Source organism: Rutidosis leptorrhynchoides, chromosome 1 (assembly GCF_046630445.1).
Source record: "Rutidosis leptorrhynchoides isolate AG116_Rl617_1_P2 chromosome 1, CSIRO_AGI_Rlap_v1, whole genome shotgun sequence".
Taxonomy (NCBI): domain Eukaryota; kingdom Viridiplantae; phylum Streptophyta; class Magnoliopsida; order Asterales; family Asteraceae; genus Rutidosis; species Rutidosis leptorrhynchoides.
Genome location: NC_092333.1, coordinates 315263144 through 315287963, shown reverse-complemented (window position 1 = coordinate 315287963; position 24820 = coordinate 315263144).

Here is a 24820-nt window from a genome sequence, read left to right as displayed (position 1 = left end):
AGCTACTGATTTTGACGACAAGAAGCAAAATATCAAATGTGAAATAACAATATGTTTGCAAACTCGGTATTTTTAATCACTTTTCTACACTAATCACCCTCATGAATTTATAATTATAGTCTGATTTCATGCAAATGAGGGCATTGCATGATCTCAAGTGTGGGGAAGGGTTATAAATTCTCTCGGGTTTGCACTTAGTTTATTTGCCAAATTTTGTGAAAATTTGAAAAATTTTCAACTAAATGAATTTAAAATCATGTTTATACATATTTATGAACGGTGAAAACTAGGTGATAATACCGAAATTATCGTTACCTCGGAAAGGACATAAATTGAGAAACACCCTAAAATGCTTGAATTCATTTAAAATGAAATAAAAGAAAATAAAAAGGCAAAGAAAGAAACTAAGTGTGGGAAGAATGTACCAAGTTATTCAATTTAAAACAAATATCACATATTTTTGTACAAGATTATTGCAGGTACTTTTGCTTTGGACGATACTAATCAGTTTTACCCGGTTTACTGTAATACATTTGAAAGAAAGATGGATCTACACGATGAATCAATTCCATCATTTGAAGGAAGTAAAGTCTTCCGAAAAAGACACGCGCTTCTTGATTTAGGTCATGAAGTTGTCGTCCAGACCAGCTGTAGGTTGACGAAAAATCTAGAAAAGTCATCACTAAAATCAGCAGGAAATCCACGGACCTCAGCATCAAACAGGGTCGCCATGTGGTCAGATTTATCCTAACCATGAGAAGGATTTATCTCGTACAATGGGGGAGGCACCGTGCAAATTAGCTTGATAAGACTAATGAATCAGATCCCCAGAAAGGATAATCTCCTTAAAGATTAAAAATCAGCTTTTAAGACTGATATTACTCAATCCTAGAGATTGACCTTAAAGATTGAGAATTCAAACTCATGGAATTCAATGATATCTAAACTCGAGCTTGAACGAGAAAATATTTTGATCAAAAATACAAACCGATTTGTTTTCTGAAAACCCATTTTCAATGCGTTCATTACCATTGAACGTAAAATCCTAGGAATTCACCTGGAATTCATTAGGTCACCTGAACCAAATCGGGTGTCAACCGTAAGAACGGTGGTTGCATAGCATGGTCGGAGACAGGACCTTGTGCCAGACCGAAAAATCATAGGATGATCTTTACTATTGCTCCTACCAAGGATAGTTCTAGCATCCGACACGTTAAAAGACCATAATCATCTGCATGTCACGGGACATTGCCTTAACAGTTTCTTGTTCATCGCTTTCCTTTACAACCGGACGGTAGTTTGCCGAAAGGTAATATACGGAACAAGTAAACTGGATGTGTGCTTTCCGATACCGGGATAGCAGTGGATTACACGAGCCTAAAAGTTTTAGCCAAAATAATGATCCACAAATATATTTTGCAACACCAATGATGGATCAAATCAGAAAACTTGTCTAGGGTAAAATCTAGCTTGAATTTTCAAAAGATTAAATGTTTTCATAAAGATCCAATTTCCTTAAAGGATCTAAATTTTTATAGTCATGTGGGACTGTAAACCGCCTTTCAAATGTGCACTTTGCTTTGGAAACCGAAAGTAAATCGGCTATTTGATTGCCAGTGTCGTTGACCTAAACCCGAGGCAACTGTGGATGACACACCCACCTTTAACCATCATTACTGTCATTGTTTATACCGCTATATCAAAATCACTGATGTACAAAATGTGATGAATAAAAAAGTGATTCATGTATGTTTTTATTTCAAGTTCTGTATTGCTTGAGGACAAGCAACGCTCAAGTGTGGGGATATTTGATAGTGTTCCAAATGAACATATATTTAGTAGCAATATCGTTCCAATATGTAAAGTTTTTAAATGTAATTTCCTTATTTTTAGTTGTAATAGTTAAATAAATAAGTGCGAAGACGAAAGACGCAAATCGCTCGAAAATGAAGATTTAAAGACAAAAACGAAGATTTGAAAGACCAAAACATCCAAAAAGCTCAAATGTACAAGATACAATTCAAAAGGTTCAATTTATTGATGAGAAACGTCTAAAAATGACAAGAGTACAAGTTACGAAACGCAAAGTACAAAATATCTCAGCGTACGCAAGGACGTTCGAAAATCCGGAACTGGGACATGAACCAACTCTCAACGCTCGACGCAACGGTGTAAAAATTACAAGTCAACTATGCACAAGAATAAAATATAATATTTAAATAATTCATAATAAGAATAATATTAAATAATAAAAAGTTGTTAATTGAGCATAGTTCAGGGGTCGTAAATGAAAATTTGAATTCTAATTTCCCTATAAAACGAACGATATGTTCGATGAATTAGGGAGGAAGATATTTTTTCGATCTTTTTTTCTTTCTATCTTTTTTCTTATTTTTCTATATCAAATATCAATATCTATATTTATAATTCTCTATCATAATGTTAATGTAATCAGATATAACAATAATCTTAATTTTAATTTTAAATTATGATAATAATAAGATTTATGATAGAGATCGTTTGAGTGTGTAAGTCGAAATTCTGTCCGTGTAACGCTACGCTATTTTTAATCATTGTAAGTTATGTTCAACCTTTTTACATTAATGTCTCGTAGCTAAGTTATTATTATGCTTATTTAAAACGAAGTAATCATGATGTTGGGCTAATTACTAAAATTAGGTAATTGGGCTTTGTACCATAATTGGGGTTTGGACAAAAGAACGACACTTGTAGAAATTAGACTATGGGCTATTAATGGGCTTTATATTTGTTTAACTAAATGAAAGTTTGTTAATGTTAATATAAAGATTTACAATTGGGCGTCCCTATAAATTACCATATACACTCGATCGGACACGATGGGCGGGGTATTTATATGTACGAATAATCGTTCATTTAACCGGACACGGGAATGGATTAATAGCCACTAGAATAATTAAAACAGGGGTGAATTACATACAGTGATAACTGGTGTAATTGTTGACAGAAGTGATAACTGCGTCACAGTTTAAATCCTTAATCAGTTGGAATATTTGACTTCGGGTATAAGGGTAATTTGACGAGGATACTCGCACTTTATATTTATGACCGATGGACTATTATGGACAAAAACCAGATAGACGTATCAAATAAACCAAGACAAAGGACAATTAACCCATGGTAATAAATTAAAATCAACACGTCAAACATCATGATTACGGAAGTTTAAATAAGCATAATTCTTTTATTATATTTCTCATCGTATCCTTATTTACTGTCATTTTATTACTCGCAATTTTATTTACTGTCATTTTATTTATTGTCATTATTTTACGCACTTTAATTATCGTCATTTATCTTTACGCTTAAAATATAGAATCGACAAACCGGTCATTAAACGGTAAAACCCCCCTTTTATAATAAGATTACTACTTATATAATTATATATATTTTATATAAATATAGTTAAAAATATAGTAAGTATCACCAGCTCCCTGTGGAACGAACCGGACTTACTAAAAACTACACTACTCTACGATTAGGTACACTGCCTATAGTGTTGTAGCAAGGTTTAGGTATATCCCATCCGTAAATTAATAAAACTTGTGTCATATTTTGTAGTATTTTGTATTAAAAATAATACTATTTCGTACCCTCACGCTACATCATCACTAATGCACAGCGGAAGATCTCTTTCAAACCTGAGAATAAACATGCTTTCAAGTGTCAACCAAAAGGTTGGTGAGTTCATTAGTTTAACTTAAACAATCGTTTCCATCATTTTAATAGACCACAAGATTTCAGATTTCCATTTCTCATAAACATACGTCCCATGCATAGAGACAAAAATATCATTCATATGGATTGAACACCTGGTAACCGACATTAACAATATGCATATATAAGAATATCCCCATCATTCCGGGATCCTCCTTCGGACATGATATAAATTTCGAAGTACTAAAGCATCCGGTACTTTGGATGGGGCTTGTTGGGCCCGATAGATCTATCTTTAGAGTTCGCGTCAATTAGGGTGTCTGTTCCCTAATTCTTAGATTACCAGACTTAATAAAAAGGGGCATATTCGATTTCGATCATTCAACCATATAATGTAGTTTTGATTACTTGTGTCTATTTCGTAAAATATTTATAAAAATTGCGCATGTATTCTCAGCCCAAAAATATAAAGAGTAAAAGGGATTCAAATGAAACTCACCATACTGTATTTTGTAGTAAAAATACATATAACATCATTGAACAAGTGTAGGGTTGGCCTCGGATTCACGAACCTATAGTAATTATATATATTTATGTATTTGTCAATATTTGTCTAATAAACTAGGCCAAGTCATAGTGTACCACAATCCCAATGCTCGAGACTAATGTGCAAAAGTCAAAGGTTAAAGTAAAAACGAGGTCGCATGCAAAAATATAATAACTTATACAAAAATGATTTTTCGGTCAAACATGACTAAACGGCCACTTCAGCGATTTTTAGAAAAATTATCGGAACTCCGATTGATAAACGGCCAAAGATAAAAGTTACACATTACCAAAAAGATTAAGCATAAATTTTTACAGAAGTAAACTAAACCTAGACAACTCGTAGTTGCCAACGCGGTTTCGGTGTTTCAAAGTTAATTTTTCAGCTTTAATAAATTTACAAAAGTGACCGAGTAGCCTACTTTGGAGATTTTTAGAAAATTCCTCGAAACTCGGATTGACAAACGGTCAAAGCCTTCAAATTCTCGTTACCACAAAGATATAACATGATTTTTGGCAAAAGTAAACACATATCAGGCCGACCATGACAACTGATACAAAACTGACATTTTTAATAAAAAAGTTTCAGCTCTTTTTAGAATTTTAAAATGTGACCAAACAGTCAACTTTGACGATTTTTAGAAAAATCGTCGAGACTCGAATTGACAAACGACCAGAGTCGTTTGTTACATCTTACAGCAAAGAATTCAGTGATAATTTTGTTTTAATCTGAAACAACGCAGATCAACGAGAATTTCAGTTTCCGTAACGACGTTTCATCAAAATTTACAAAACTTCTTTTATCCATAACTTGACAACCGTTCAACGAAACGAGACGTGCTTTATATGAAAATTCATCTACTCGACGAGTAGAATCCAAATAACCACTTTTTATTACCCAGAAAATTAGTTCACTAATTATTATCAGCATTTTTAATTACGAAATTAATTGTTTAATTCATAACTTTCTAACCGTTCATCGAATCCATTCGATATCTAAATGAAAAGTTTTTAATTTTTCGCTAGCTTTCCAAGGACATGCATATCTTATACCTTATCTCAACCGTAGGTGTAACTAATTCAGGATTCAACATAACCTATCTAAGGGCAATATCAAAAATACAAATATGCATAATTCTATTTTCTCGAGCACTAGTCAGGGATACACTATTAGTAAATAAAAGTTAAGTTATGAGTGCTCACGTATCAATATTGAGATTCAATATTGCAGGAAAGGTACGTAGATGCAACGGAGACAATAAACACTAGATTGACCTCACGAGCATACCCCTCGAACATTACCCATCACCTCCATAGCTATGACCCATAATTTCCTTAGCCCTATCCTACTCATAAAACTCGTTTTGAAAACACGCGAGCAGAACCTTGTCGTAATATTTTATGTAATAATACTAATAATAATAATAATAATAATAATAATAATAATAATAATAATAATAATAATACTAATAATATATTTTGATTAATAATAATTATTAAAATAAGTAAAATTACTACAGAGTAATATGATAATGAGAGGAAAGGTTGAAGTTGGTAACAAATGAATCACATTCGTCGAGTTTTATACACTGGTGCCACCAACTCTCCAGCTCACATCGCATTATCTAGGCTGCCGACACTCGATTGTAACACATATGATATGATACGTAACATAAGTTTATTTATATATTAATTAATATATAATATATTTAATCTTTAGAATTAATTAAATATTATATTATATTTACGCTCATGGTAAAAATATAATTTTTACAAAAATGACACGGTCGTGGTCTCACGACTCATGTACTACTTTTGGTTTTTCGGGTGCACTTTCGTACGTTTAGAAAACTAGCCTTTTACGTTACGCGACGTGTACCTTTATCAATAATTTGACTTACTTATCAATAAATTACCTTATAAAAAATGTAACTTATAAAATTGAGCGTTGTGGTCATTTACTTTTTTAAATCAGTGACTCGTTGTTTATCAAAATATTTTATTTTAAATTAAACATTTTGTGACATGTACCTTTATTAATAACTAGACTTAAATTAATTAAAAACTAACCCACTCAAAGTGTAACTTAATCTTTTGAGTGGTTTGGTCATTTCCTTTCATAAATCGATGTCTCGTTATATAACAAAATATATATTTAATCTTATTAGTTTGAATCAAAACGTTTTATGACTAAAATAAAATATATGTACATTTAAAATTTATAAATTTATACATAATACCTATGTTTGAAATATTTATCTAATAATATAATATTTCACTTTTCAAAATTAATTATATTTCAAAGACCAATATATATATAACATTAAAGTCATGTGAATACCAGATATTGTTATATCACCTAACGGTTATGCTCAAAAACTTAATCTGATATAACTTATTTATGCGCCAATATTTACTTTAATTTCTCAAACACTCTAGTTAATATATCTAATTATAAATCGAATCAATGAACAAGGGTTACTATCTTTTACCTAACTAATATATCTAATATACATAATCACGTTCTATATACGTTGCAAGTTATCAACCAAGTGTTATGAAATTCAACCCTCCACTAACTTTTGTCTAACTCCCAATAAGTGATACTTTGTTCTTACTTGTAAATCACTTTACCATTTATTCCGAATACCGTTAAAATTAAGGGTTTCCTAATTCAAAGTGGACCTCATAACAGAGACTCATAATCATAGTTCAATGTATCCGATAATTCAATCATTTGATATTATCTTTTAATCACCTCGATAAACTTACATCGAACAAATACGTTCATGTAAAGTATTATCTATTCAATACCTTGATAGCATTTCCAAGTTCATAAAATAGATCTCATAGCTTATGTTCATATCAACTAATCCGTTCAATGTTTTATAATATATATCAATCTAATAAGCACACATGTATATATACATATATATTTATTTACACGTAATTGTTCGTGAATCGCTTGGCATGGTCAAAGGGTATTTAATTAAATGAATATAATTTCAAAACTTTCGAGACTTAATCATTACAGATTTGCTTATCGTGTCGGATATATATAAAGGTTAAAGTTTAAATTTGTTCGGAAATCTCCGGGTCATCACAGTACCTACCCGTTAAAAGAAATTTCGTCCCGAAATTTGATAGAGGTCGTCATGGCTAACAGTAAGAGTGTTTTCATGACGTATATGAACTGATAATTAGGGTTTTATCATCATTGATTAATATAGATAAAATGATTTGTTTTGTGAAGAGCACGAATGAAGCTATCACTTAAGAGTGAAAATGAATAAAAGTAAGTTTGACTTAACCGGTGTCGTAGTCAAGATTGATTTCCGGAATTTAAGGAATTTAGAAGAAATCTTCATATTAAGATTTGATTCTTCGGTAATTAAGGAGATTCAGATCTTCTTTGATTAAACGCGATAATCTGCTTCGATTGCTGTGTCGAATCTTTTTTTTTTTTTTTTTTTTTTTTTTTTTTTTTTCCCTATAAATCCACCCTCTCCATTTCCTTACAACTCACACCTTCTATTCTTTCTTCCTCAATTCCTACTTTAAAGTATTCGTTAATATGCTCCATCCCATCCTGATCCTTGATATCCTCTTAACTTGCATATCTGTCATTCTTCTTTTTAATCTGCCACCAGAAGAATCTATTTACTTCTACTATACTCTTGGGTTTATAGTGTTTCTAGTTCTCCCATGTCTTTACATTGCTATATGCATCGATATATATGGGTTGTAATTTCCGGGTTGTTGTTAGATTTTACACCTTCCCTTATATTTCGATGTCCCTGCTTCTGTCTTCTATAGTCATCGACATCCATAGTTAAGGCTCTCTTCGATTTGCTGCGGTTTATACCCTGATTTTCTATTTCGAAGCTTTGTACTTTCGTTTCTTCTTCTTGCAATTAAATAACTCTTGTAATGGTCCGGAATTCGTATGTATGGATTTCAGAAGGAATATAGTAATTGTTCTAAGAAGGAAAGGATAATGGTAAATCCTGATTTGTTAAATTACCAGAATACCCTGGAAAAGACCGAATCATCAAGAAATATTTTCTTGATATATTTAAAGATTAGATAGAATGTAAGAGTCGTGTAAATGGCACATGATGACGGTATGTTCTGTGAATCCTCACGTTCCATTAGAAACTCAACATGAATTACTGTAATATAATGACGTTGATCAAGTGTCATTATATTATACTAACCCATGTATCAGTTCCCAACACTACTTCAAAACATTCATATTTGAATTTTTCAGAATTTAGAAACTAACACAGTTTCTTTTATGTTGCAGATATTACGGAGAGATAAATGATCTCAGATAAGGATAGTGGTGAAGATATCTCCAGAAATATGGAGAATATGTATAATGGGAGATACGAAGATACCTTATAATATCTAAGGTAAGATGATGATGAAGAATATCTGTCTGTGAAGGTTTAGAATAAGGGGTAACGTGTTTGCTAACGTTTTCAGCAGACACTGAATCATTTGAATTCTTTGAAGGCAGATTTAGTCCCTGTGATTTGTCCACGGCTTCCTTCATACTTTGCTCAATCCGTTTTCCAGTTCCAAATCTTCTCTTTTTCTGAGCTTTACCAACTCACTATCTTTTATCATCAAACTTTTGACTGTTTAACTCATCTACCATATTTATGTTTCCTCTGCATTTAATGCTATAATATCTGAATCACTGATTTTCAATCCGAGGTGATATCAGAAGAATCGTGTTTTAGATGATTAAACGCTGGTGGTAATATGGTGGAATATGAAAGGTTCTCCAGTAATAATGACAAAAGGGCAATGTATCTATCAGGGTTATAATAAGACTGGTCCGACTGAAAAATCGAAGTTGACTTGCTGGAGCTGTGACAAAATTGGCTACTTTGAAAAGGAATCGAAATGTTGTTTTTGCTAGAAGAATTCGACGCAGGTACATGTTAGATTATGACTTTGGTTTCGAGAGTTTTTCAGGTACAAAACTTCGGATAATGTGCGATTGGATCATCATCTCGATTGTTCAATGTTTGAAGTGTCTTCCGGAATTTCGAAGGGTTTTAAATGCAAATTGTCATAGTCAATATCCAAATGATGGAATTGTCCTGACTCCCGAATGATTTTCATATTCATCTGAGTGTTACGATTAAAAATGATGTGCTATCACATTTTTGAAGTCAAAGTATAGCTTTGAAAAATATAAGGATCTAAGAGCGATGATTTCGGTTGTATCTCGAGTTGAATTCTGAAATTTCCAAAATCAGAATATGTAATTAGATTCGAATGAGTATGGTTGTTTTGATTTCTATAGAGGAATGCATATTGGTATAGTTGATGATTGTTGAATCAGAATTGAAGAACGTAACATATTAATTGTGATTTTATATATCTCTCGGGTATTACCTACTCGTTAAAAAATTTCACAAATAATATTTTGAACCAGAGTGTTTATTACAATCCTTATAAAAATATATGTGGGTATATTTTCTTCAGATGTAATACAGATTCAATGAGTTGATATCATACTAAGTTCATTTGATTTTCGGCTTGAATTAGAAATGAATAATCTTTAAAACATTAGAGATTACGTAATTTTTTGCGGAGTATTTCACTAATGTAATCAATACTTCAATATTTATAAGTATTTCCTTAGTGAATCATGCTGATGTTTATAGAACTTTTGTTAACTTCGCAAGATACGAATGTTGTTTTCCAGTAAATTTCGAGTACATCGAAGATGAAAGTGTAAAATCAAACATGTTATTGAATGATACACTTGATTTATTATGAAACCGAATTCATTTAATTGAAATAGAGGTTGTAGTTAACGATGGTTACGTTGCTAACGAAGGATGTACATCATAGCATATTAGTAATATGAATTAACCAGATAGTTAAGTTTCATACATAATAGCTTAGTACAGAAGAATTTATTATGGTTTAAAATTTTTATATATATATAGGATATACATATAAATTCTTCGGAGGAACTGAGTTAATACTTCATAACTCGTTGATACAATATACTCGTTATTAATTCGTAATGGTTTCCACAGTGATTTCCTGAACTGGCAGAGCTTGTGAGGTTAGAGGTGCTGACGATTCTAACGATGTTGACAACACAGACTGTGTTGATGAGGCTAAGGGTACTGCTGATGCTGTTGGTAAAACAAGTCTAGCTTGTACTTTACGTACCCTTCTTATCAGAGCTTCTATTCTTCCTTTTTATCATTTCTGTCTACTCATCTGGTTTATGGTTAAAGCTGAAGTATATAATCCCTATGTCTTTAGAGATTACATAATCACCGCAGAATATTTCTCCGATGAGGTTATGAATCAATACTTCATCATTTGTTGTTGTTAGTACTCCATGGTATTTATGGTGTGTGTGACGTTGATATCCGATATACAGATTGGGGTATTGAGGTGTGTGATGCGGATGTAATTGTGGGTGGTGGTAATGATCCTGTTGATGTTAATAATGGTGGTTGCTGTTGATGCCGGTGATGCTGTTGGTGCTTTTAGTATTGAGGCTTGCGATGTGGATGTTACTGGCGGTACTGGTTACGCTGCTGGTGCTGCTGATGGTGTTTGTAAAGTTCGTACCGTATTCTTCAAAGTGACTACCCGAGCGCGAAGCTCGTTGACTTCTTCTATTACGCCGGGGTGATCAGTAGTTCGGACGAGCGGATATATATAATCTAGAATTTGGTGTAGTATATAATCGTGACGAGATACTCTGGAAATGAGAGAGAAAATGGTTTCACGAACAGGTTCGCCGGTAAGTGCTTCAGGTTCATCGCCAATAGGGCAATTTGGTGGATGGAAAGGATCACCTTCTTCTTGTCTCCAATAATTGAGGAGGCTACGAACCCATCCCCATTTCATCCAGAATAGATGATGACTGATTGGTTGATCCATTCCGGTCACACTGTTTTCAGAGCTCGAATGGAAATCCATATCGACATAGCTGTCGAAATCTGAGGAGTTCGAACTGGTTGAGGGATCCATCTCGTATGATTAGGGGAGGAATTTTGTTATGAAATAGATTGTAGGATTTAAATTTGGTATTCTTCAATTACATAATTTGCATATGTATATATAACACCAAAATCCCATAAATTACGGAAAATCTTTGAAAGATGTTAATCAAAGTTCACAGTAACAGATACACTAAGATAAGAATTCGTCTATACACTATTATGCAATAAATGCAGGAAAACGCGTCTAGACTTAAGATGATAAGCAGATAATTTCCTAAGGATGATAAGTAGATGATTTCCGACACAAAATGATAAGCAAAACTTTTGACATGCAGACACGGTCGAAGTCCAGACTCACTAATGCATATTAACAACTAACAGTAAGACACACTAATGCAAGACCTGGTTCGCTAAGACCACCGCTCTGATACCACATGAGACGACCCGACCCAATCCATAGGGACGAATACAATAACATATGATTACATCGCGAGGTACTTGACCTCTAAATGATACATTTTACAAACATTGCATTCATTTTTAAAAGACAATCTTTCATTACATCGAAAGTTGACATGTATGCATACCATTTCATAATATCCAAACTATAAATGACCTAATCTGTCATTTACTTAATAATAATCTTTAATGAACTTCAACGACTCGAATGCAACGTCTTTTGAAATATGTCATGAATGACTCCAAGTAATATCTTTAAAATGAGCTAATGCACAGCGGAAGATCTCTTTCAAACCTGAGAATAAACATGCTTTCAAGTGTCAACCAAAAGGTTGGTGAGTTCATTAGTTTAACTTAAACAATCGTTTCCATCATTTTAATAGACCACAAGATTTCAGATTTCCATTTCTCATAAACATACGTCCCATGCATAGAGACAAAAATATCATTCATATGGATTGAACACCTGGTAACCGACATTAACAATATGCATATATAAGAATATCCCCATCATTCCGGGATCCTCCTTCGGACATGATATAAATTTCGAAGTACTAAAGCATCCGGTACTTTGGATGGGGCTTGTTGGGCCCGATAGATCTATCTTTAGAGTTCGCGTCAATTAGGGTGTCTGTTCCCTAATTCTTAGATTACCAGACTTAATAAAAAGGGGCATATTCGATTTCGATCATTCAACCATATAATGTAGTTTTGATTACTTGTGTCTATTTCGTAAAATATTTATAAAAATTGCGCATGTATTCTCAGCCCAAAAATATAAAGAGTAAAAGGGATTCAAATGAAACTCACCATACTGTATTTTGTAGTAAAAATACATATAACATCATTGAACAAGTGTAGGGTTGGCCTCGGATTCACGAACCTATAGTAATTATATATATTTATGTATTTGTCAATATTTGTCTAATAAACTAGGCCAAGTCATAGTGTACCACAATCCCAATGCTCGAGACTAATGTGCAAAAGTCAAAGGTTAAAGTAAAAACGAGGTCGCATGCAAAAATATAATAACTTATACAAAAATGATTTTTCGGTCAAACATGACTAAACGGCCACTTCAGCGATTTTTAGAAAAATTATCGGAACTCCGATTGATAAACGGCCAAAGATAAAAGTTACACATTACCAAAAAGATTAAGCATAAATTTTTACAGAAGTAAACTAAACCTAGACAACTCGTAGTTGCCAACGCGGTTTCGGTGTTTCAAAGTTAATTTTTCAGCTTTAATAAATTTACAAAAGTGACCGAGTAGCCTACTTTGGAGATTTTTAGAAAATTCCTCGAAACTCGGATTGACAAACGGTCAAAGCCTTCAAATTCTCGTTACCACAAAGATATAACATGATTTTTGGCAAAAGTAAACACATATCAGGCCGACCATGACAACTGATACAAAACTGACATTTTTAATAAAAAAGTTTCAGCTCTTTTTAGAATTTTAAAATGTGACCAAACAGTCAACTTTGACGATTTTTAGAAAAATCGTCGAGACTCGAATTGACAAACGACCAGAGTCGTTTGTTACATCTTACAGCAAAGAATTCAGTGATAATTTTGTTTTAATCTGAAACAACGCAGATCAACGAGAATTTCAGTTTCCGTAACGACGTTTCATCAAAATTTACAAAACTTCTTTTATCCATAACTTGACAACCGTTCAACGAAACGAGACGTGCTTTATATGAAAATTCATCTACTCGACGAGTAGAATCCAAATAACCACTTTTTATTACCCAGAAAATTAGTTCACTAATTATTATCAGCATTTTTAATTACGAAATTAATTGTTTAATTCATAACTTTCTAACCGTTCATCGAATCCATTCGATATCTAAATGAAAAGTTTTTAATTTTTCGCTAGCTTTCCAAGGACATGCATATCTTATACCTTATCTCAACCGTAGGTGTAACTAATTCAGGATTCAACATAACCTATCTAAGGGCAATATCAAAAATACAAATATGCATAATTCTATTTTCTCGAGCACTAGTCAGGGATACACTATTAGTAAATAAAAGTTAAGTTATGAGTGCTCACGTATCAATATTGAGATTCAATATTGCAGGAAAGGTACGTAGATGCAACGGAGACAATAAACACTAGATTGACCTCACGAGCATACCCCTCGAACATTACCCATCACCTCCATAGCTATGACCCATAATTTCCTTAGCCCTATCCTACTCATAAAACTCGTTTTGAAAACACGCGAGCAGAACCTTGTCGTAATATTTTATGTAATAATACTAATAATAATAATAATAATAATAATAATAATAATAATAATAATAATAATAATAATACTAATAATATATTTTGATTAATAATAATTATTAAAATAAGTAAAATTACTACAGAGTAATATGATAATGAGAGGAAAGGTTGAAGTTGGTAACAAATGAATCACATTCGTCGAGTTTTATACACTGGTGCCACCAACTCTCCAGCTCACATCGCATTATCTAGGCTGCCGACACTCGATTGTAACACATATGATATGATACGTAACATAAGTTTATTTATATATTAATTAATATATAATATATTTAATCTTTAGAATTAATTAAATATTATATTATATTTACGCTCATGGTAAAAATATAATTTTTACAAAAATGACACGGTCGTGGTCTCACGACTCATGTACTACTTTTGGTTTTTCGGGCGCACTTTCGTACGTTTAGAAAACTAGCCTTTTACGTTACGCGACGTGTACCTTTATCAATAATTTGACTTACTTATCAATAAATTACCTTATAAAAAATGTAACTTATAAAATTGAGCGTTGTGGTCATTTACTTTTTTAAATCAGTGACTCGTTGTTTATCAAAATATTTTATTTTAAATTAAACATTTTGTGACATGTACCTTTATTAATAACTAGACTTAAATTAATTAAAAACTAACCCACTCAAAGTGTAACTTAATCTTTTGAGTGGTTTGGTCATTTCCTTTCATAAATCGATGTCTCGTTATATAACAAAATATATATTTAATCTTATTAGTTTGAATCAAAACGTTTTATGACTAAAATAAAATATATGTACATTTAAAATTTATAAATTTATACATAATACCTATGTTTGAAATATTTATCTAATAATATAATATTTCACTTTTCAAAATTAATTATATTTCAAAGACCAATATATATATAACATTAAAGTCATGTGAATACCAGATATTGTTATATCACCTAACGGTTATGCTCAAAAACTTAATCTGATATAACTTATTTATGCGCCAATATTTACTTTAATTTCTCAAACACTCTAGTTAATATATCTAATTATAAATCGAATCAATGAACAAGGGTTACTATCTTTTACCTAACTAATATATCTAATATACATAATCACGTTCTATATACGTTGCAAGTTATCAACCAAGTGTTATGAAATTCAACCCTCCACTAACTTTTGTCTAACTCCCAATAAGTGATACTTTGTTCTTACTTGTAAATCACTTTACCATTTATTCCGAATACCGTTAAAATTAAGGGTTTCCTAATTCAAAGTGGACCTCATAACAGAGACTCATAATCATAGTTCAATGTATCCGATAATTCAATCATTTGATATTATCTTTTAATCACCTCGATAAACTTACATCGAACAAATACGTTCATGTAAAGTATTATCTATTCAATACCTTGATAGCATTTCCAAGTTCATAAAATAGATCTCATAGCTTATGTTCATATCAACTAATCCGTTCAATGTTTTATAATATATATCAATCTAATAAGCACACATGTATATATACATATATATTTATTTACACGTAATTGTTCGTGAATCGCTTGGCATGGTCAAAGGGTATTTAATTAAATGAATATAATTTCAAAACTTTCGAGACTTAATCATTACAGATTTGCTTATCGTGTCGGATATATATAAAGGTTAAAGTTTAAATTTGTTCGGAAATCTCCGGGTCATCACAACTACATTCTATGGTTGAATTATCGAAATCGAATATGCCCCTTTTTATTAAGTCTGGTAATCTAAGAATTAGGGAACAGACACCCTAATTGACGCGAATGCTAAAGATAGATCTATTGGGCCTAACAAACCCCATCCAAAGTACCGGATGCTTTAGTACTTCGAAATTTATATCATATCCGAAGGGTGTCCCGGAATGATGGGGATATTCTTATATATGCATTTTGTTAATGTCGGTTACCAGGTGTTCACCATATGAATGATTTTTATCTCTATGTATGGGATGTGTATTGAAATATGAAATCTTGTGGTCTATTATTATGATTTGATATATATAGGTTAAACCTATAACTCACCAACATTTTTGTTGACGTTTTAAGCATGTTTATTCTCAGGTGATTATTAAGAGCTTCCACTGTCGCATACTTAAATAAGGACGAGATTTAGAGTCCATGCTTGTATGATATTGTGTAAAAACTGCATTCAAGAAACTTATTTTGTTGTAACATATTTGTATTGTAAACCATTATGTAATGGTCATGTGTAAACAGGATATTTTAGATTATCATTATTTGATAATCTACGTAAAGCTTTTTAAATCTTTATTGATTAAATAAAGGTTATGGTTTGTTTTAAAATGAATGCAGTCTTTGAAAAACGTCTCATATAGAGGTCAAAACCTCGCAACGAAATCAATTAATATGGAACGTTTTTAATCAATAAGAACGGGACATTTCAGTTGGTATCAGAGCGTTGGTCTTAGAGAACCAGAATTTTGCATTAGTGTGTCTTATCGAGTTTGTTAGGATGCATTAGTGAGTCTGGACTTCGACCGTGTTTACTTGAAAAATGATTGCTTAACAAATTTTGTTGGAAACTATATATTTTTAACATGTGAATATTATGTGATATGTTAATCTCTTAACGCGTTTGATATTATGTGATAGATGTCTACCTCTAGAACATGTCCCATTGACTCACCTAATAATAATGAAGAGTCAAATGTAAATTGGAATGATTCGTGGACTGATTCACAAGTTCCCGAAGAGGAACCGGAAGAAGAGTCGGAACCGGAAGAAGAATCGGAACCGGAAGAAGAATCGGAACCAGATGAAGAAATAGAACCGGTGGGGGAAATAATAAAACGGTTAAGTAAAAGAAAATCCTCAACCAACCGACCAAGGTTAATTATGGTCTGTAACATCCCGCCTTTTTCCGTCAACTTTTCCGTTTAACTATTTATGTTCCGTTATATGTTTATAACACGTCTCGTTGATACGTGTTTGAATTATCTTGTTTAGGTAATTCCCACACCCGTTTTAAAGTTAAGGGACCAAACTTGCCAAGGGTTGAAACTTTTGACTAGGTCAAAGAGTCAACCCTCATCCTCATCCATTCAATCTCATCTCTTTCACTCTTACTACTTCAACTTTTCTCTCAACTTCCATACAAAGATTCATCATCCAAAATCGAGCTAGCGGTCATCTTGCCAAACAAATTACATATTTGAACTCCTCGTGATCTCCTCTTCGATTCCATACCGACCTCATCAAATTTGGGTAACTTTCTAAAACCACTAATTTTATGTGTTCTTGAGATTTTTGAATTAAAAGGTTGTTAATTAGTGTCTATGGCTCAAGTCTAGTTTGATTATGTGTTTTGTATGCTTGTTCTTGCTATTTTGGTGTAACTAGTTCATATTGAAAGAATGCTTGCTTAATCTTGAGTTTTAGGTGTTCATATGTTGTTGAATGATGAAAGTTCATGTTTTAATTGTGTTCCTAACATCACTAGCTTCAAATTGGTATGTAGGTTGACATGGATTAGTTTCATATGCAAGATTGTTGAATTTGTGATTTTGGGTTAGGGTTTGATAGAAGTAAATTGAATTTTTGATGCATTAAATGCTTGTTAATGTTACTTGTAAGTGTTAGGTTGTGTTGTATGCTTAATTACCTTCGAAACGGCATATCGTTCATGTAATTTGGTTGCCAAATCATTAAATTGCAATTTTGACTTGTATGCATTGATTATGGAACATTAATTGCGGTTTTTGGTTGTTTTAAGTGCAAGTTTTATTGATGATATGTGTTTAGTTGCATTCCTCGTCAAAATACCTTTCCAACGATGTATGATAGGCGTTATAAGTGTTTGCGGGTCAAGTTTTGTGTTAAAATTGATTTTGGCTCGTGCATAGTTTTGCAAAACAGAAAAATGTCTGTACAGGTGGTGGCGCGGCGCGCCCCTTACCCGCGCGGCGCGCAGATTATGCTGGACAGATTCTGACCTCTTGGTCCCAATTCACGCGAAATGTTTGACTAGTTACCGACCTCCGATTCACATGAAACTTGTTTTAATATACTTGTATATGAATAATTAGCATAGAAAATTTGTCCGGGACCCGACCCGAACATGTTGACTTTTTCGTTGACTTTGACCCGACCAAGTTTGACTTTTTGTCAAACTTAACCAATTAATTATGCAATCTTCCTAACATGCTTTTATACTTGTATCTTACATGAAACTTGACAATTTGCTTCACATGTTACATAATCGAGTCGTGTCGAGCCATAGGCCTAATTGAACAACTTTGACCCTTCGTGACTATCGTTATTGATACAACCTAATTGTTTAGGTCGAGACTAGCGTTGTCCTTTGCGCACATTACTTGTTGAAGTACTTTTTGTTCGTGCATACAAGGTGAGATCATAGTCCCACTTTTACTCTTTTGAACTTACTTTTGGGATGAGAAAACATAAACGATTCTTTTGAACTAAGTGAACACAAGAACGGGAAAACAAACATTCTACATACGAGTTTAGAACGAAAATCCTCAATCCGATTATCATTAGTTACATCAGATGGTGTAAGCGAGAACTTATGTTATATGGCCATATGGGTTTGACAAACCCTCATTCAAACGGTTCGCTACCGTTTACGAATGAAATATATTTTCGGGAACAGTGTTGTTCTAGCACTAATTGATGGGGTATTCAACGGACGGAACGTTAAGCTTTGATAATTGGGTGCTCGTGAATATTAACTTTTAGAATGTACTATGGCTTTATCGATGTTGCAAATCTTGTGGTTCAACTTATTATTACTCATTTACTTATTTAAACCTATGATTTCACCAACGTTTTCGTTGACAGATTCTCTATGTTTTTCTCAGGTCCTTGAACTTAGGTGATACATGCTTCCGCTCATACTTTTTGATACTTGCTTTGGATGTCGAGTATAATTGCATACGTGGAGCGCCTTTTTGGCTTCTTTAAACTATGTCGCACGTGTTTTCATATGAACTATAACTTTGTTGTGTACTTGTCTTGGGAATTACTTTGTAAACGTTGAAACATCCTTTTATGAAATGAATGCGACATATTTTCAGTCAAACTTTGTTATAAATACTTATAACCATGTAATGGGACCGTAGGTAGCTGACGCCGTCATTTGACGATTTGTCGGGGTCGCTACAAGTGGTATCAGAGCTTTGGTTGTAGGGATTTAGAGTTCATTGGTGTCAACCCCGAGTCATAGGGTACATTGGTGAGTCTAGACTACAACCGGCATATAGACTTGACATAGGAATTACTTGACAAATTGTGCATTTATACTCTAACTCTTCTACTCATATCTACTCTTATTCTATCTAAATCTTGCGTTGTATAATTTAATTGACACGCCACCTTGACTATATGATGTAATGTCGAATGCACATATGAATTAGGGTAATATAATTCCCGGAAATTATATTACGGTGACTCATATGAACATACCGACATTATGACATAAAGAATTTAAGGCGGGTCAAGGATAATTTTCTCTCTATCTTTATCCCATATCACGGTTAGTATTATTTAGAATACTAACCAACGGTATTCTTTTGTTTTGAAGGAACAATGGCTCCTCGTCGTGTACGCCGCAATGAAACTCCCGAACAAGCTCTCGAACGGATGATAGCTACCGCCGTAGATGCGGCCATGGCCGGTCACTCTTCCAACAACAATAACAATAACAACAACCACAACAACAACAACAACAATGGGGCCGGTAACTCAAACGAGGGATGCTCCTACAAAGCTTTCATGGGGTGCAAACCTCACACTTATGATGGAACCGGTGGACCGGTTGTGCTTACTCGTTGGTTTGAACAAACCGAGGCCGTCTTTAGCATAAGCGGTTGTCGGGATCAAGACAAGGTCAAATACTCCACCCACACGTTCTCCGGTGTTGCTCTCACTTGGTGGAACACCTATGTTCAATCGGTGGGTACCGATGAAGCTCATGCCCTCTCTTGGGCCGATTTGAAGGAAAAGATGATTGTCGAATACTTTCCGCGCGAAGAAACCCGAAAGCTCGAGGAAGAACTAAGAGCTTTGAAAGCCGTCGGAAACGATCTTAAGGCTTATAATCAACGCTTCGCCGAACTATCCTTGATGTGTCCTAATCTTGTTAACCCCGAATCTCAAAGGATTGAGCTCTACATGCTCGGTCTTCCAAAAAGCATCAAACAAGGGGTGATGTCATCCAAACCCGCTACTCATCAAGCCGCTATGAACATGGCCCGTCAATTAATCGAAACGGTTGACGAAATCGTAGTGCCGGCTCCTAAGGCCGAGGACAAGTCGGGTAGCAACAAAAGGAAATGGGAAGCCACTCCATCAACCAACTACAACAACAACACCTTCACCAAAAAGCCTTTCAACAACGACGGCAAGAAGGGTTATGTCGGAAACTTACCTTTTTGCAACAAATGCCACAAGCATCATGACGGCGAATGTAACAAGCTAGTTTGTCACCGTTGCCAAGGTGTTGGTCATAGGGCCAACAATTGCACAAGTGCCGCCCCCGTTGCTCGAAAGGGGCCCAATCCTCCAAAAACGGTCACTTGTTACGAATGTGGCCAAACGGGCCATTATAAGAACGAATGCCCGAAAAAGAAAACCAACCCCAACAACCGAGGCCGAGCCTTTAACATCAACACCGAGGAAGCCCGAGATGACAATGAACTAGTCACGGGTACGTTTCTTCTCAACAACACTTATGTTACTTGCTTATTCGATTCGGGTGCCGATAAATGTTTTGTGTCTAAGACTTTGGCTCCTACTCTTTGCACTCCACCACACCCCTTAGATACTACTTATTCTATCGAAGTGGCCGACGGAAAACTCTTAAGTGCCGACACATATTACCGGGGGTGTACTTTAAACATTTTGGGTAATGAATTTGAAATTGACTTGATAGCCATGGAACTAGGGAGTTTTGATGTAATAATTGGTATGAATTGGATGGTCAAAAATAAATCTCACATTCTTTGCGATCTTCACGCAATCCGAATTCCTATCGAGAACGGTGAACCATTGATTGTCTATGGCGACAAAAATTGCACCGGACTCAATCTCATTTCGTGCCTTAAAGTTCGAAAGCTACTTCGCAAGGGTTGTTTCGCGATTCTTGCTCACGTTAAGAAAGTCGAGGCCGACGAAAAGCGCATCGAAGATGTGCCAATTGTTAGTGACTTTTCCGATGTATTTCCCGACGAATTACCGGGTCTTCCACCTCATCGACCGGTTGAATTTCAAATCGATCTTATTCCCGGAGCCGCACCCGTAGCGCGTGCACCATATAGACTCGCTCCATCCGAATTGCAAGAATTGCAAAGTCAAATCCAAGAGTTACTTGACCGTGGTTTTATCCAACCTAGCCATTCACCATGGGGCGCTCCGATTTTGTTCGTCAAGAAGAAAGACGGATCCCTACGAATGTGCATTGATTATCGTGAACTAAACAAATTGACGGTTAAGAACCGATATCCTCTTCCTCGCATTGATGGCCTTTTTGATCAACTACAAGGTTCTCGTGTATACTCAAAAATCGATCTCCGTTCGGGTTATCATCAACTAAGGGTTAAGGGGGAAGATGTCTCCAAAACCGCTTTCCGGACTCGTTATGGTAGTTATGAGTTCCTTGTCATGCCTTTCGGTCTCACTAACGCACCGGCGGTGTTCATGGATCTCATGAACCGCGTGTGCAAACCTTACCTCGACAAATTCGTTATCGTGTTCATCGATGATATTTTGATCTATTCTAAAAACGAAGAGGAACACAAAGAACATCTCCGACTCGTGCTCGAGCTCTTGAGAAAAGAGCAACTATATGCCAAGTTCTCCAAGTGTGAATTTTGGTTAAAGGAAGTTCAATTTCTTGGTCATGTTGTAAGTGATCAAGGCATTAAAGTCGATCCCGCAAAAATCGAAGCCATTAGTAAATGGGAGACTCCTACTACTCCTACTCAAATTCGTCAATTCTTGGGTCTCGCCGGATACTATCGTAAATTCATCAAGGATTTCTCCTTAATCGCTCGCCCTCTAACCGCGTTAACTCACAAGGAACGAAAATTCGTTTGGACATCCGAACAAGAAACCGCTTTTCAAATCTTGAAAACTAAGCTAACCACCGCTCCTATCTTGTCACTTCCCGAAGGCAATGATGATTTTGTTGTATATTGTGATGCCTCGAAAAATGGTTATGGGTGTGTATTAATGCAACGAAAGAAAGTCATTGCTTATGCCTCTCGACAACTCAAAGTCCACGAACGAAACTACACGACACATGATCTTGAACTCGGTGCCGTCATCTTTGCACTTAAGTTATGGAGACATCATCTTCTTGGTACCAAAAGTACTATCTTTACCGATCACAAAAGTCTCCAACACATCTTCGATCAAAAGCAACTAAACATGAGACAACGAAGGTGGATTGAAACCTTGAACGATTATAATTGCGAGCTTCGTTACCACCCCGGGAAGGCAAATGTAGTGGCCGATGCCTTAAGTCGAAAAGAAAGAGCGGTGCCTCTTCGTGTCCGAGCTTTAAACATCACCATTCACTCCAACCTTAATAGCCAAATTCGTGTAGCCCAAGAGGAGGCTCTTAAAGACAACAACATCGCACGCGAACTTTTAAACATTCTCGTCTCCCGATTCGAAGTTAAGGAGACCGGACTTCGATATTACGCCGGAAGAATTTGGGTGCCTAGATATGGCGACTTACGAAACCTCATCCTAGACGAAGCCCACAAATCGCGATAATCGATTCATCCCGGCGCCAATAAGATGTACCACGACCTTAAAGAACGATATTGGTGGCCGAACATCAAAAAGGAAGTCGCTACTTACGTTGCCAAATGTTTGACTTGCGCTAAAGTCAAAGCCGAACACCAAAGACCGTCCGGGTTACTTCAACAACCCGAGATCCCGCAATGGAAGTGGGAAAGGATCACGATGGATTTTATCACCAAACTACCAAAAACGTCAGGCGGTTATGATACTATTTGGGTCATTGTCGATCGCCTCACCAAATCCGCGCACTTTCTCGCCATGAAAGAGACCGACAAAATGGAGAAACTTGCACGACTATACATTAAGGAGATTGTAGCCCGACACGGTGTACCTTTATCGATTATCTCCGACCGAGATGGTCGTTTCGTTTCTAGATTTTGGCGTACGTTACAAGAAGCGCTGGGAACGCGTTTGGACATGAGCACCGCATATCATCCCCAAACCGATGGGCAAAGTGAACGTACAATACAAACCTTAGAGGATATGTTACGAGCCTGCGTTGTTGATTTTGGAAAAGCTTGGGACAATCACTTACCTCTCGCCGAATTCTCTTACAATAATAGTTATCACGCGAGTATTAAGGCCGCACCTTTTGAAGCGTTATATGGTCGAAAATGTCGCTCTCCTCTTTGTTGGGCCGAAGTGGGTGACGTGCAAATTTCCGGGCCCGAACTCATTCACAAAACAACCGAAAAGATTCTTCAAATCCGAGATAGGCTTCGGACGGCCCAGAGTCGTCAAAAATGCTATACCGACAAAAGACGCAAAGACCTCGAATTTCAAGTCGGTGACCGCGTCATGTTAAAAGTCGCACCTTGGAAAGGTGTCATCCGTTTTGGGAAACGGGGGAAACTAAACCCGCGGTACGTTGGTCCTTTCGAAATCTTAGAGCGTATTGGAACCGTTGCTTATCGTTTAAACCTTCCGCCTCAACTAAGCTCCGTCCATCCTACTTTTCATGTATCTAACTTGAAGAAGTGTCTCGCCGAGCCCGATATCGTCGTCCCTCTCGAGGAACTTACTATTAATGACAAACTCCATTTTGTGGAGGAACCGGTTGAAATTGTGGACTACGTCGAGAAGGAATTAAAATAAAGCCGGATCCCGATTGTTAAGGTCCGATGGAACGCCAAAAGAGGACCCGAGTTTACTTGGGAAAGGGAAGATCAAACGCGAAAGAAACACCCTCATCTATTTCCGGTTCCGGAAACGTCAGATTCTGAGGAAGAAACAACGACTACTACGCCTACCTAAATTTCGGGACGAAATTTCTTTTAAGGTGTAGGTAATGTAACATCCCGCCTTTTTCCGTCAACTTTTCCGTTTAACTATTTATGTTCCGTTATATGTTTATAACACGTCTCGTTGATACGTGTTTGAATTATCTTGTTTAGGTAATTCCCACACCCGTTTTAAAGTTAAGGGACCAAACTTGCCAAGGGTTGAAACTTTTGACTAGGTCAAAGAGTCAACCCTCATCCTCATCCATTCAATCTCATCTCTTTCACTCTTACTACTTCAACTTTTCTCTCAACTTCCATACAAAGATTCATCATCCAAAATCGAGCTAGCGGTCATCTTGCCAAACAAATTACATATTTGAACTCCTCGTGATCTCCTCTTCGATTCCATACCGACCTCATCAAATTTGGGTAACTTTCTAAAACCACTAATTTTATGTGTTCTTGAGATTTTTGAATTAAAAGGTTGTTAATTAGTGTCTATGGCTCAAGTCTAGTTTGATTATGTGTTTTGTATGCTTGTTCTTGCTATTTTGGTGTAACTAGTTCATATTGAAAGAATGCTTTCTTAATCTTGAGTTTTAGGTGTTCATATGTTGTTGAATGATGAAAGTTCATGTTTTAATTGTGTTCCTAACATCACTAGCTTCAAATTGGTATGTAGGTTGACATGGATTAGTTTCATATGCAAGATTGTTGAATTTGTGATTTTGGGTTAGGGTTTGATAGAAGTAAATTGAATTTTTGATGCATTAAATGCTTGTTAATGTTACTTGTAAGTGTTAGGTTGTGTTGTATGCT